General features: G+C 37.0%; 1 long non-coding RNA gene and 1 pseudogene across 2 annotated transcripts; both read left to right on the top strand.

The window, feature by feature from the left end:
- The first annotated feature begins 1,065 nt into the window (after nucleotides 1-1,065).
- Nucleotides 1,066-2,467, top strand: LOC148932847 (uncharacterized). Its single transcript, XR_016135048.1, has 2 exons — nucleotides 1,066-1,465; nucleotides 2,301-2,467. It is a non-coding gene; the product is annotated as an uncharacterized LOC148932847 (long non-coding RNA).
- Nucleotides 2,468-7,613: 5,146 nt separating this feature from the next.
- LOC125210533 (lignin-forming anionic peroxidase-like) lies at nucleotides 7,614-8,713 on the top strand (annotated as a pseudogene). Its single transcript, XR_016135076.1, has 3 exons — nucleotides 7,614-7,770; nucleotides 7,853-8,204; nucleotides 8,270-8,713. The product of XR_016135076.1 is annotated as a lignin-forming anionic peroxidase-like (transcript).
- The last annotated feature ends 6,279 nt before the right edge of the window (nucleotides 8,714-14,992 follow it).

Below are 14,992 nucleotides of genomic sequence, written 5' to 3'. Positions count from 1 at the left end.
TAGCTTATCTTGGGACAGAGGGAGTATTATTTTTGAAGTTCGATTTTCTAAATTACCTTCTATTAAAGAAAGTAAATTTGGTGGAATAAGCAAAGAGTTGATGGTAATAAGCAACAGAAAAAAGATGAAGTAAAAGATATGCTATGTAAATGTACTGAGTGAAGGAAGGAAAGGAAAAAAGATAAAATAAAAATACAAAATTGCATGAAGTAAGATGTTGCTGTGAATAGCGAAAGATACTGATGTAAAACTTTGTCGTTTGATGCATATCATTCGTTGTTGTGTTATTCCACACAGCATGGGATTCTCCTGATCTTGATACAAATATTTATTGTACCTCATCTAATTTCCAACATGAATCTAGAATATCTTTTGTGTTTTTCTTTTCCACAAGTTGTTAGGATTATATTTAAATTACTTTGTTAGGATTTGATTAAGTTTCCTTATTTTTTAGGAGATCATTTTGTACAACATATTTATATTTATATGGAGTAATTTTTTATGATTAAGAAGAATGAAAATTAAAATATTAATTTTATTCTCTATTAAGATTAACCGTTGGGAAAAATCGTTGAGAGAAAAGGAGATTAATATTTTAATTCTTCTTTATTCTTTTAAATCATAATTAAATACTCCACATATTATATAAGGAGTGTTATAATGGTAAATTGTAACGCCCTGACTTTTTTTCTACCTTTTTATTTATTCTTGGAAGAACGTTGTTTGCGGACCTGAAAATTTTTCGCATTTGTTTCTTTTGTTGAGAGGATGAGTTATATATTTGGGCTTAAACAATTATTTTTATTTCTAACCAAATTATTTTCCTTACGTAGAGAGGAATTTGTTGCAAGCGCAAATCACCTTTATTTTTCTTCATTAATATACCCAATTCAACGCCACTTTTCATCCAACAAATTTCAGTTCCACAAAATCCGTTTCTGATCGGTTTCTATCACTCCATGCTTCCTTGAAATCAGTTTTCTACATATATATATATATATATGAATACATCCCTAGGGGTGCATTACCCTCCTTTTGACCCCTTAGTGTAAAACATAGTACTAATATAATCCATTGGATAGATTAATCGGATGGCTTAGATTAATGGTTAGTCGGTACATTATGTTAGTGTTTTACTACGTTAAAGGGCAATTTAGTAATCAAATAATGAGGCGGTTCCTATTCATAAATGCATGTACGAGATTTATGGGATTTAATTCCATAATTGATACAATTCTCTCCCACTCTCTCTCTCTCTCACCATTACTTCCACCTTCTCTTCTCCCTCATTCATCGTTTTTCATAAGGAACCCTAACCGCCGCCTCACTCCACCTTCTTTCCTCTTCTCGACGAGTTTCTGAATTTGCAGACGACGGAGAATCGGTTACCATCACGACGCGTTTCTCACGCTGTAGACGACGACGAATCGGTCGATTCTCTAAAGCTCCGACGGCGGCGTGAAAGGTAAAGCCCTAAAACTTAAATTTTCTTCAAATTTAAGTTTATTCTAAACTTCTGTAACCAGAATTTGATTTTTTATGTACATTATTTGATATTATTCTTGAGGATTTGTGTCTGATTAAGAGGTCTATTGTGCTCTAAATTGATGCTACATCATTGTTTGAACTATTGCTACACTATACATGCCATATTTAACATGAATTAAGAACATCCGTTCAGTTACATCATCCACGTAGATTAGTACATAATGGGCTTCTGATTTTTGGGCATCTTCTCATGATACATCATGTAGGTAGATGTGTACGAATTTTGTTACATTATTGAATCAAATTCGTACATTATTTCAGTCTGATGTTGTACATTATTTTTTTATGCTCTATTTTCAGTAAATAATGTACGAAAATTGGCCTTTAATGTACATGCATAATACTAAATGATGTACCTGTGTAAGGATTTAATGTTTGGCGGGAGTTGAATCCATACCCTTTGGGCTTAACAATCTATGGGGCTAGGATGTAGTACCCTCTCACAAAACGAAACCATCATCAAGGATGGGGAGTTTGAATCATTCCATTAGGGTTTAGCAATCCATGGGGCTAGGGTATAGTACCACCACATGCATTGAATTTCATTTTTTTTATGTGTGTTTTGGATTGCATACAGTAATTAATGTACGAAAAGTGACATTTAATGTACATGCGTGAAGTTTGAATCATTTCCTTTGGGTTACATCATGTTTTGTTACATCATTTAGTTACATTTGTACATTATGTTCCATTCCATTATTTAGCCATAAATGTACATTAATTGATATTGCATTGTATGTGTTTCTGAATAGGTTCAACGAGTGCAAGAATCGATTACGAGGACGACTTGGACAACGACTGACATTAAAGATGTTCAAAGATGTGCTACATTATTATTGTGTTGCAGTATATCATGTACAAAAATTGTATTTTAATGTATATGTCACCTACTGAGTAATGTAGATTGAAATTTGTTTGATGATGGACAGAAGTTATATCCATTTCCCCAAAGGTTAAGTAATCCATGGGGCTAGGGTGTAGTACCAACCAGTAGCACAACGTTCACTAAGGGCAACGAGTTAGAGTCGTTCTCATAGGGTTCAATTATTTATTATTTGGTGTAGTAGTAACTGTACATTAATGTGTAGGGTTCATACATTACAAGACGACATTAAACTACTTCTTACGTACATTATTATAACGTTTTCGTACATTATTACACCGTTTACGTACATCAAAAATAAACAATAAAAACAGAAATTATAGACAAGCGTTGGTAATATGCCCTAGCCCGATGGATTACTAAACCCTAGAGGAAAGGATTTATCTCCCTACCCTTGGTGAATGTATCGTTAGTGAGTCGGTACTACAACCTAGCCCAATGGATTGCTAAACCCCAATGGTATGGATTTTACGTGCTGGAATACATTAAACTACTTCTTACGTACATTATTATAATATTTCCGTACATTATTATACTGTTTATGTACATAAAAAACAAACAATAAAAGACAGAAATTATAGACAAGCGTTGGTAATATGCCCTAGCCCAATGGATTACTAAACCCAATGGGAAATGATTTATCTCCCTACCCTTGGTGAAGCTTTCTTTAGCGAGTCACTACTACAACCTAGCCCAATGGATTGTTAAACCCCAATGGTATGGATCCAACGTGCTGCAAGAAATTAACCTACTTCTTACGTACATTATTATACCATTTTCGTACATTATTAAACCGGTTACGTACATCAAAAACAACAATAAAAACAGAAATTATAAGCAAGCGTTGGTAATATGCCTAGCCCAATGGATTACTAAACCCAATGGGAAAAGATTTATCTTCCTGCCCTTGGTGAAGGTTTCTTTAGTGAGTCGGTACTACAACCTAGCCCAATGGATTGCTAAACCCAAATGGTATGGATTCAACGTGCTGCAAAACATTTAACTACTTTTTTACTCACATTATTATATCGTTTTCGTACATTATTATACCGATTACGTACATTATTGTACCATATTCGACACAGTCAAGCTAATGACGAAAATATTCTTAATTTAAACAATATTTGTGTATAAAGATGCTGCAAAATCAATAGGATAATCAACTAAAATATTTATAATTAAGAAAGGAAAACAAATCAATGCAAAATAACTAATAAATCATGGTAGGCGTGAATTATGCAAAGAGAATAACTACTCAAAATGTCAACTTACTTTTCTACCCTTTTCGCCTTCTTTTAATGTTTAAATTAATTCCATGTGGCACAAATATAGACCATTAGATGACAAGAATCAATGGATTAGATTAGTTTTCCATTTTAACAGCTTTTTATACATTAACCATTTTCGATCCAACCAAATCGAGAACTAAAAATCAGAGGAGGAGGGAGTGCAGATAAACGAAATTCAGTGAAGAGAGAGAGCAGAGAGTAGAGGCGAGTGTGGAGGTAGAGGTGACGGAGAGACCAGGCGGGTGGCGGCGCCGTGGAGAAGAGAGCAGCAGCAGCAGCTGTTGCTGACCCGGCAGCGACCATGGTTGCACAGCGGCACGATCTGCAACAAGTTTCGGAATCGAGACGACATTGCGGTGGCTTTTGATGCAGAGGGAAAAGAGAGAGGATGTGAAGCGACGGATAGCAGCCGTGTGCAGCAGTTCAGCGACGCTGGCGACGGAGGCAGCGATGGCAGCGGCGGCGCTGCACCGCCATGGAAAGGAGGGTAGCGGCGCCACCGAGAGAGAAGGACAGAGAGGGTGCGAGAGATAGATGGGGATAGAGATGGCAGATTTGAGAAAGTGACGTGGGAGTATGAAGGAGCAGCCTGGAGCAGCGTCGGCTCCGGGCTGGACCACGCACAGCCACGGAGGAGGAGTCGGGACAGCGAGCATGTCTCTTGGTGACAAGGATGATGGGTGTTGATCGAAGGACGGACAGCGGCGAGGCTGCTGAACAGCGAGCGGGCAGAGACATTTGCGGCAGAGAGGCGATGGTTTCCGGGGTGACCATGGCGGTGGGCGAATGGCGGATCGCGACTGCTTGGTGACGACGGCAGATCGGACAGCAGCAAGGCCGCGAAGTGAAGGCAGTGGTGAGAAGAAGAGTTAGAAATAATGGCGTGGAAAGACTTAGAAGAGTTCTGATTTTGTGAAGTTCACGTAAAAGGAGATGGATTGGAGTATTTGGTATGGGCCAATTTAATTAAATGAAGATTGGGACGGAGTACACTAAATCAATGGGCGACTTCACGCACGCTTTTCGAGAATGGAATGGAGCACAAGTTAAGGCTTAAAACGAACGAGGTGCGCTTTCGAACTAAATACTTTTAAGAGCTTTAGTTTTAATATATCGATTCGAGCATCATTTTATGTGACGAAATTCCTTATTACTGAGATTACAATTATTATTGATTTTATTCGATGGTGATGTGATTTATGTGCTTAAAGTGAAAGTGATGTTATGTGATATATGTGTTGATTTATTGAGTAATATTGTGAATTGCTCGACTTGTTGATGTGATGTGAGGTGATGCTTGATCTTGATAAAAAAAAATGATTCAAATACGTTTTATGAGAAAAATGGAGTTCAAAGGGTATGTCATGCTATGTTTTTGTTTTGAGAAATGCCTATTTGTTTGTTTAGCAAGGGAGTGGTCCCTACTAGACCTATTGAAATCGAATTCGGGTCTGACTAGGGAGTGAGTCCCTACTCAGGCTAGTGTACACCATTGGGGATCGTGAGCCGTCTTTTGGGTCGGCCGGTCTAGTGAACGAGTTTGAGGCCATAATCTCGGTTCACATGTTGTTGAGGTTGTTGATGTTGAGATTATTGAGGTTGTTGAGGTTGAGGTTGTTGAGATGATGATGTTGATGATTGCTTAGTAGGGAGTGAGTCCCTACTATGAGTTTAATCGAATTCGGGTCCTAGCAAGAGTGCGTCCCTACTTGAACTAGTGTACATGATGAGGACTGTGAGTCATCGAATGGGTTGACCGGTTTTCGTGCTCGTGGAAAGTGGCCCCCTTACACGACACTCTAAAGAACAGATATGGCAGTTTCTTAAATAACTCAAGGAAAAATGGTTGTGTTTTTGAAATGATGAGGAAAAGGATTTGAGGATGAGTTGAAAGTTTGTGCTTGTGAAATATTTTTAGTGTCTTGGGCCTTTTCAAACTAAAATCGCGAGGTCACTCAATGGCGGCATGACATAACTGTTTTATAAAATTGTTTTGGCATTTGTTCACTGAGTACATCAAGTACTCAGCCCTGCATTTGTTTTCCCTATGTGCAGGTTGAGCGGTGACGAGTACGGCGGGTGTTGAGCATAAAAGTGAAGAATGTTTATCAAATGTCCAGAATATGTTGTGTCTTCATACATAGCAGTATTCTACTCTCGAAATGCTTCCGCTGAGTTATTGTCTTTCTTTTGAGTTCTTGTATTGTTGAGATAATATTCTTTTGAGTTGTTGATTGTTGAGATACTCTGATTTTAATCGAGCTATAACTATTATTTCAAGCTTTGGTCGAGTTGTGTCTTTTTCCCCTTTCTTCCCCGCTTCTTTAACCCTCCCCTAGTCGCGATTCACCGTGTTTTCTATCCTTAGAAAATGGGGCGTGACATAACTCCTTCTTAAATTACTAACTACAACTAAATGATAGGCATTAGATCACTAAATCAAGGTACAAGGTCATTCATCCACGAATATCAATATGGTGCAAAAAAAATGTCAATTAGGGGTATTAATGTAAATTAACAAAATAGTTAGTTATAACTAACTTCTTAAAAATATCTCAAAACTTTAAAGGATTATAACTATCTCAATTTATATGATTTTTTTACACAAAATATATCAAATTAAGGATACTTTTATAAGGATTCTAACGAAATCTCACTTGCATATGTTCCGTAGTCAAAATTAATTTTTTTTTTTAATTTTCCTATTTTTATGTATCAGATAAATGTAAATGTAGGTACCAAAATATGTCAATATAATATTATATAAAATGTCAATGCAAAATTGTGTTTACATATTCAAGGAATCACGTTAATATTTTTCTATATACTATATTGACATTTTATCCAAAATCCTAAATTTGGTCATTCTTCTAATCTATTAAATTTAAAAAATAATAAAAGAAAATTACACATAGCAATTAGTAGAGTACTGGATCTCTATAAATCTTATGAACTTAAATTAGTTGTAGTTAGCAATTAAGAGACAAATTAGCAATTGATCACAACCTTATTATATAATATGTGTGGTACAAAAGGATCTCCTAAAGTAAGGAAATTAATTCTTAACAAATTAATCAAATATAATCTTAACAACTTATGAAAATTAAGATAATACAAAAGATATTCTAGATTTCATTCTTTTTAGTCCTAATTAAATACTCCACACATATTTATAATTTATATTTTATAGCAAGCATCGTACAAAAGGATCTACTAAAATAAGAAACTAAATCAAATCCTAATAAACTAAATCAAATATAACCCTGGCAACTTATAAAATAAATAATAAAAATAATACTCTATGGAGGAAATCAAATGAAGTAGAATAAATATCTGTATCCAGATCCTTTTCATTTGATGTAAGCTTTTCTTTCTATATTCGTATAAACTAAATCAAATATAACCCTGACAACTTATGAAAATAAATAATAAAAATAATACTCTATGGAGGAAATCAAATGAAGTAGAATAAATATCTGTATCCAGATCCATTTCATTTGATGTAAATTCGTATAATAAAATGAAAGTCAACTTGTAATTGTATATTTTAATTGACATGGTACACTTAATGAGTGGAGACCACGTTCAATATATTTGAAATCTCATAGTATATGCTTTTATTATTAATCTTCTAATTTATAAAACCTTGCCATACTACATCCAGTGCTAAAAGAAATGTCCCAGAAAATAGTCAGCCATGCAAGAATAAGACTCATTTTACGGAATTCCATCATTCAAATTATTTTCCCCTATAAATTGAGCTAATTAACAATCTCTTCAATCATTCCTAACTTGTTTGTAACACACAACATCATATACACACAACGTAACACGATGAAGATTTCATCCAACCATTATTATTATTTTGCAACACTTGCTATAGTACTGTTGATCATGCCATCCGATGCACAACTATCTTCGACGTTCTACGACGATACATGCCCCTATGCACTGAGTACAATCGGTGCCTCCATCATGGGTGCCGTGCTCATCGACCCCAGGATGGCCGCCTCCCTTATCCGCCTCCACTTCCACGATTGTTTCGTTCAGGTATTCATCTATTATTCTTGCGTATAATTAATTTATTGATTATGATTAATTAACCGTAATATATATTTTGGTAAATAATTAGGGGTGTGATGCATCAATCCTATTGGAAGATGAGAGCGGAGAAAGAACTGCAGAGCAGAATGCCAACTCTGTTAGAGGATTCGCGGTGGTGGAAGCCGCGAAGCAGGCAGTGGAGGCGATATGCCCCGGTGTGGTGTCGTGCGCGGACGTGCTGGCTGTGGCGGCGCGCGATGCAACGGTGGCAGCTGGAGGACCGACGTGGACTGTGAAGCTAGGGAGGAGGGATTCCCCCGCCGCCGCCACCAGAGAGCTTGCTGAAAATGACCTTCCTAGGGACAGCGATCCTCTCCCAACCCTCATTTCCAAATTTGCGAAAAAAAACTTAAACGAAAGGGAAATGGTTGCTTTGTCAGGTACTAAAAACTAGGGTTTTCATATTTTCAAATTTCAACATTTAATTTATGTAAATTTTTTGCAGGCGCTCGCACGATTGGGCAAGCGCGATGCGTGATGTTCCGGGACCGGATCTACAACAGCCAGAACATCGACCCGAACTTTGCGACGATGCGGCGGAGCAACTGCCCCCAAACCGGTGGCGACGACAATCTGGCGCCGTTGGATGAGGTGACACCGACCGTCTTCGACAACAATTACTTTAGGAATCTGCAGAATGGGAGAGGTCTGCTGGAATCGGATAGTGTTCTACTCAGCGAAGGATCGACCGACAGGATTACGGTGGAATACCTCAACCATCCTGACACATTCAATTCGGATTTCGCCTCCGCTATGATCGAAAAAAATGGGAGATATCGGACCTTTAACTGGTGGAGTTGGGTTAGTTAGAACGACGTGTGCTTCCAATAATTGACACATTTCAAAATTCAATGCTTCTTCCAATAATTGAAAAAGGGATTACAAAATACACACTCAACCAAAATATGTGCTTCAGCACAACAAAATTCTCTCTTTCTTTCTAACTTGAGCTACGGCTCTTCTCTAACTTTCACTCTCAATTCTCTTTTCTTGATTGATACCATGACAGCAAGTTCTCCTATTTATAGGTAAACAAAGTTGATAATATAGCTAACTAGTTTACACATCTATATTACGTGTCCAAATTAAGTCCACCACTAATCTTCAAATTGTGACCATATACTCCACCGCCTTACACGTAGTGTAGTTGTGGCTTCTTTTTAGCCATGAAGAACACAATATTTTCACCACTATTATGAGGTGGTGATGCACCAACTTCGTCATTTTTCTTAATCTTGAAGCAATTGAGTTTAATAAACTCAACATCCAAATTATCTTCTGTTTAATCTATGTGTTTAGCTTATTTCATCATGTGCAACTAAATTCATAGAATTCTAGGGATGTGTTAGTAACGACTTTAGTTATACAATTCTTTTTTCTATTTAATATCCGTTTTGTTTTTACTTTGTTTCTTCCTTAAATAGTTCTGATGCTGCATGATTGAGTGACACAATCGTGTATGATTTAATATAGTTTGCTTCATAACTGTGACAGAGTTCTAGCGAGTTAGATTGACGCTACAGTTAGCTTCCCTTAAAACGGCACTGTTAATTGAGAGTGAGCACTTTTCAAGGGTCTTAGCAGCTTTTTGGAGTTACGTGTTATGATTGACAACCCTAATTTTGTAATCAACGTTTCTATCGCATGAGCATAAGCTAGGTGACTCGTCCTTTCAAAGTATAAACTGTGCTAGAGTATTGTAGTTGGAATTTGTATAACCATAACTATGAACGCACATCCTTGGGATTCCCTTATCTCTATCGATTATCTCCGTGTTTTATTTGCATTTAGTTGTTATATGCTTTTTATTGTTTTTAGTTTTCAAAAGTTTTTCAAAACCTACTTGATTTTCCAGATAGTAATTGAGTCTTAGAAGAGGATAGACACTTTGGGTTTGCCTTTCCCGTGTTCGATATTCGGTACTGACCTTTGGCTATAGTATATATACTCTGTATACTTGCAGGTTTATTTAGTGCTAAAAAATAGTGCATCACAGACCTCATACCATAGGAGTCTACCGAATGCTACTTCGCACCGACCACCTCTCACAAAAGTGTCACACACAACTCAGAACAGTCACCAATCGAACCAGAGATCACAGATCTTCTCAAAACACAAGGAATCGCCCGAGTTTCTTCACCCAACTGCCATATTCGAACTCTACCGTTCAATCAATGGCTAACCGTTCTATCAACACAGAAGTTGATGGATCTACACTCTTCACTCACAGAATCAGAGAGAAGAAGTCACTGGAGAAGAAGATCGGCGAAGAACAGAGATGAGAGAGAGAGAGAATTCTGGAGTGTGTTTATGAGAGAGAGACAGTTGAATCAACGGCTCATGAGCAGGATCCTTGTGGAGCTGCCACGCGGCATCAGTGCTCCTAGGTAAGTAACGGGCCACATAAAGGATTGGGCCATTACACCACGATCTGGCCCTGGAATTAAATCAGCCCAACGATTTAATTCTCTTAGCCCAAAGAAACTATGGGGTCCATTTATCTCACATACTCCACCTTGGACCACATTGGGTAGACAGAGGAGAGTCTTGGTCAACATGAATTTTCATCACAGCCTACAAGGTATATCCAAGACACCAAAGAACAAAGTTCATTAGTCAAGAAAATACCAGGTTGCCTCAAAAGCACCAGAGGACCAAAGTCCATTAGCCAAAGAGATCTTTTGACCCACAGACACTAGAGAATTAGATCCTCAAGGCTGGGTCATATCATCGGAGGGACATGCAATGCTAACCACAATCAAAGTGCAATTTTTTTATGCAAGAAAGCAATTTTTCATTAGATAGACACTTAGTGCCCATATCTGCTGGGTTTTGATCAGTGTGAATTAATGGAACTGGCAGCAGAAGCGGTACGGTTGATTAACATAATTTAACAATTATTAATCGCACAAATAAATCACATAATAATCAGATCTATTTAGCATATTATTTAGACAAAATCTATTCGCGTAATTCTCACATGTATCATGCTTATAACTTGAATTAATCATGCTTTAAGAATATCGAAACCTAAAACATGCTTTTCTACGGAGCAGAAATAATACCTAATTAATTCTCCAAAGAATTGAAGATGGCTAGCGGCTTCTCCACGTGGCGCTTTGAATACTAAACCACAAATCTTCTCGCTGGTTCCCGAACTGTACTCAGATATCAGTGTGGGCTGATCTCACCAGAATACTAGGACTTAAATAAAGAAGACAGAAGAAATCATTTTAGGAATAGGACAAAATTTCGAGCTCCTCTACAGCTAGAGGGGGACGAAAATTTCTGTCACACCTCAACCCTTATGACGTATGCACTTATTATAAATAAATTTTAAATATTAAATAAATGACCAAACTTCAAGTACATAAAACGCACATATTATATAATTTCAAAATCCAACATTTATCAAGTACATATTTCAAACCATTCTTAAAAGCAGTGGGATCCTCTCATCCGTCTATATACTATACAATCATCTACATGCAAAAATGATGAGGAAGAGAAGTTGCCAAAATGCGTCAACCGCCGACCCTTATAATAACTGTAACTCACATCAATCCACGAATCATTGATATCTTATTCCTGAAAAATATTAGTGGTTTATATAAGCCACAACTCAGTGTATATAAACCTTACCTTTAATTCCACATGCCAACAATCAAACATATTCTTTAACTAATACAGTTAACAATAACCAACAAATTTTAAAAACAAAATTCATATGCATATGCCTCTATGATCCTTTTAATATTCTGTGACTGAGCAAGCCTGGTATCTGCCCGGGATTTCCATTGTATACGACCTGCAGGTTCCTTTTTAATTATTTGACCTTTCCACGAAGGCCCCTCTTTGATTTGACCTTTCCACGAAGGCCCCTCTTTGCATATTTTCTTTGACCCGTAGGTCCATTATCATTGTATATGACCCGTAGGTCTTTTGCCATTGTATATCAGATCCAGAGCAAGACAGTCACATATCCTCTTTAATCCAACGATTCAAGATATTCTAATGCCATATTCAAGATAAACATATTCATTGCACAAATCACATATCCACATCATTCACAACATCAATATCAAATACTCCACACATAACCATTTCAAGCTCACGTCATATAATTCAAATATTCACTCCAATTTAACACATAGCAATGAATCATATAACGCATGTAAAGTTAAAAGTGTGATTTATACACACCTGATTACGATAGATAAACTACTCAAACTCCTGATTTCGCCTCCTAATTTATCACGAATATGCCATATATTTTCTGCTCTTCCGTTCTTCCCTTTTCTTTCTCTAATTTACACCATTTTCTCCTCTCTCTTTTTTTTCTACACTATATAAGTGAGCATACTAATTAATCCACTTGTATATGGTTTCACTAATCCACCTGGATACAAGACATGCAGTAATTCATGGAATTACACGTGCCCTCTCCTATACATATATATAAAATAAACTTATTATTTTAGATCATGTAATTAAATAAAAAAAAGCTAATTCACAAGGTTACACTTATCTACTTTGCATGCACATTCTATACGTGTATTTTAATAAAATTTTACACGTCATGCTCACCTTTTGTTAAATGAATTCAAATTCTTGAAGTTAAAAATAGAATATTACATATATCTTTGCCATAATCAATTATAGCAATAAGAGCAAATCAATTATACAAATAAGTGTAAACAAAAGTCATAGTAAAAGAATATTAGAACAATTACATAAAGAAATTTAATATGACTATTGGTACGTACATATATATATTTACATGCACACATTATTACTCATGCATTTAGCTTAACTATTTAGTATTTTAGTATATATATGTATATATAATCACACATATAATATTTATTGTGCAAGCAATAATATAAATATGTAATAATAATAAATAAAAATGTGTCAATATGTAAAATGATGCATGTTTCCGGTCAGGGATGTCACAATTTCAGTGTAAAAATTTATGATTTTTGTCTCCTTTATTCTCCTATTTATATTAAGTTCCTTTTGGGCCCAGACAAGGATCTATGGAAGGTTTTGGATATGGGCTCATCCAATTTACTTTTTACTAATTAAATTGAACCCACAATTTAATATAAGCTTTAATTGGAATATTACGAGCAGCCACTACAGAAGTAATATTGAACTCTCCCCATCCAAATCCGAAATTATAAGTAATCCGGATTTCTGTTTTATCTTTCATTTCCCGCGCTTAAGATAAAAATGTCCATTAATTAATTAATGTCTGCTATGCACTTAATTAATTAACTTCTTATTAATTCCAAGAGTGGACTCCGCATGAAACGCTTATTTATTATTCATATAGTAATCAAACTCCAACTAGCTAGGTTCCGAATAATAAAACCTTGTTTCACGCTCCTCTTGAGGACATTATAAAACGAGACTCTCCTCGCGCACGATTCATTATAATAGCAATCCTAGCACCGCTAGATATTAATCACCACTACCCAATATATCAAGATTATTGGGTTACGAAAAACCCGCACCATTTGATAAGTCAAAGTAATGCATAATCAATACCGTATGCTCAATGCTAACCTACATTGATTAAGAAATAAATATTTATCAAGACCTCGCCTTTCAGTAGATAGCCTAAGGACAAGTCTTGTCGTTAGATCCGTTCAGTGCTATACCACACCAATGTCATCTTATTTCAGTAAGGCTTAGAAATATGCGAACTGACATAGCAACCTTTCTCGATGGATAGTCTAATTCCATCTAGGTTGTGAAATTCTTCTTTTTCTTTGTTTAGGACCGACCGTGTTACCTTAAAGTGGACGCCGCCCGCAATCGGTCTACTAAAACAAAGACTTGGACCTTGTTAAGTTAACTTATACATTTAAACATGTATAAACATCCATTAAATGTAAAACATAACAACATTATGACAAAAATAATCTGTTTTATTCCCTGGAAAATAAAATAAGAGTTTTACAGTATTCAATCACTCGAAACGTGATTTCTAGTATACAAACTCTAACATGATGAGAGTTGAAAGCAAAAGCCTTGGCGAGGCGTCTCCTCCTGGATCAAACACACACCTAGTAGAACGTTTCCCTTCATCACCTCCATAAAATATTAACGAAGGCAGACTGATGTGGACATCCAAATTCAACGCTAAAATGGAATGCTTTGCCACACGTCTCTGAATGATCAAACACGGCTTGTTATTTCGCGGAGGAATCAACCTTGCATCGGTGACGATCGATGGTAATCGTGGATTCAAGCTTGTAATATCAGTGACATTCAAATCCCCATTAAATTCCAGAGCATTATTGAAGCCAACATGGGTTGCAGGCCTGTGTAGCTCGATGTGAAAGGTCCCTGCGGCAAACAAGCGCTTGATTACTACTTCATGTGGAAGCTTCTTCTTGCTATCACGTGGATCCGGTTTTGCCATCTGCATAGCAAGAACTTCATTTTTTTGATCGCTGAAACTGACACATATACCAGGATTGAATGCGCGCACAGTGACCATTTTGATCATCTTAAATATATCACTATCTACATCATCTTTACTCCCAACCAAACCTTTCGATCCTAGTCCATTCTCTTTCAATTTGTCTTCAACAATGCCCTCTTCCACCACAACATCAAGAAGGCAAGGCACTACTTTTAACAAATCATATTCATCAGCATTGTGAAGACTCGTTTGCCACTCTTTCTTCGTTGAATTCGGGACGGCTTGTGAATGACCCTTAGAGACCAACAATGGAGCCATCTCCGGTAGCGGTTGCAAGGGCTGGGAAGGTCCTAGAGTGAAGAAGGGCAGCTGCTCCAAGGATGGTGCTGGACGCGGCTGCTGCGCCGGGCGATCTGTTCGCTGCAGCTGCGGTGGTGGCTGGTAGGGTTGGTGAATCTGGTCTATAGCAAGGGTTGCCATTAGAGGTGGTTCCCAATACGAAGGCTGACGCGCTAGGGTTTGATCGGATTTGGTGCGGTGGCATGATGGAGCCACTAAGTCATTGGGGACTAAACGTGAAGGCCCAAAAGAAGCCTCATTATTTCTCGATGGAGGATATGCCATCTTTCGGAGCAGCGCAGAAACATTTACCTGACAAAGGTCGGGCTCGGGCTATGGCGAGAATCGGAATTTGCTAAACCGGCGATTTGTGGCATCAACCCAAGTTTCCAT

The sequence above is a fragment of the Salvia hispanica genome, chromosome 2, assembly GCF_029641045.1.
Source record: "Salvia hispanica isolate PSC_SH4W2 chromosome 2, Shi_PSC_v1, whole genome shotgun sequence".
NCBI lineage: Eukaryota > Viridiplantae > Streptophyta > Magnoliopsida > Lamiales > Lamiaceae > Salvia > Salvia hispanica.
This window is presented reverse-complemented; position numbering and strand designations above follow the sequence as displayed.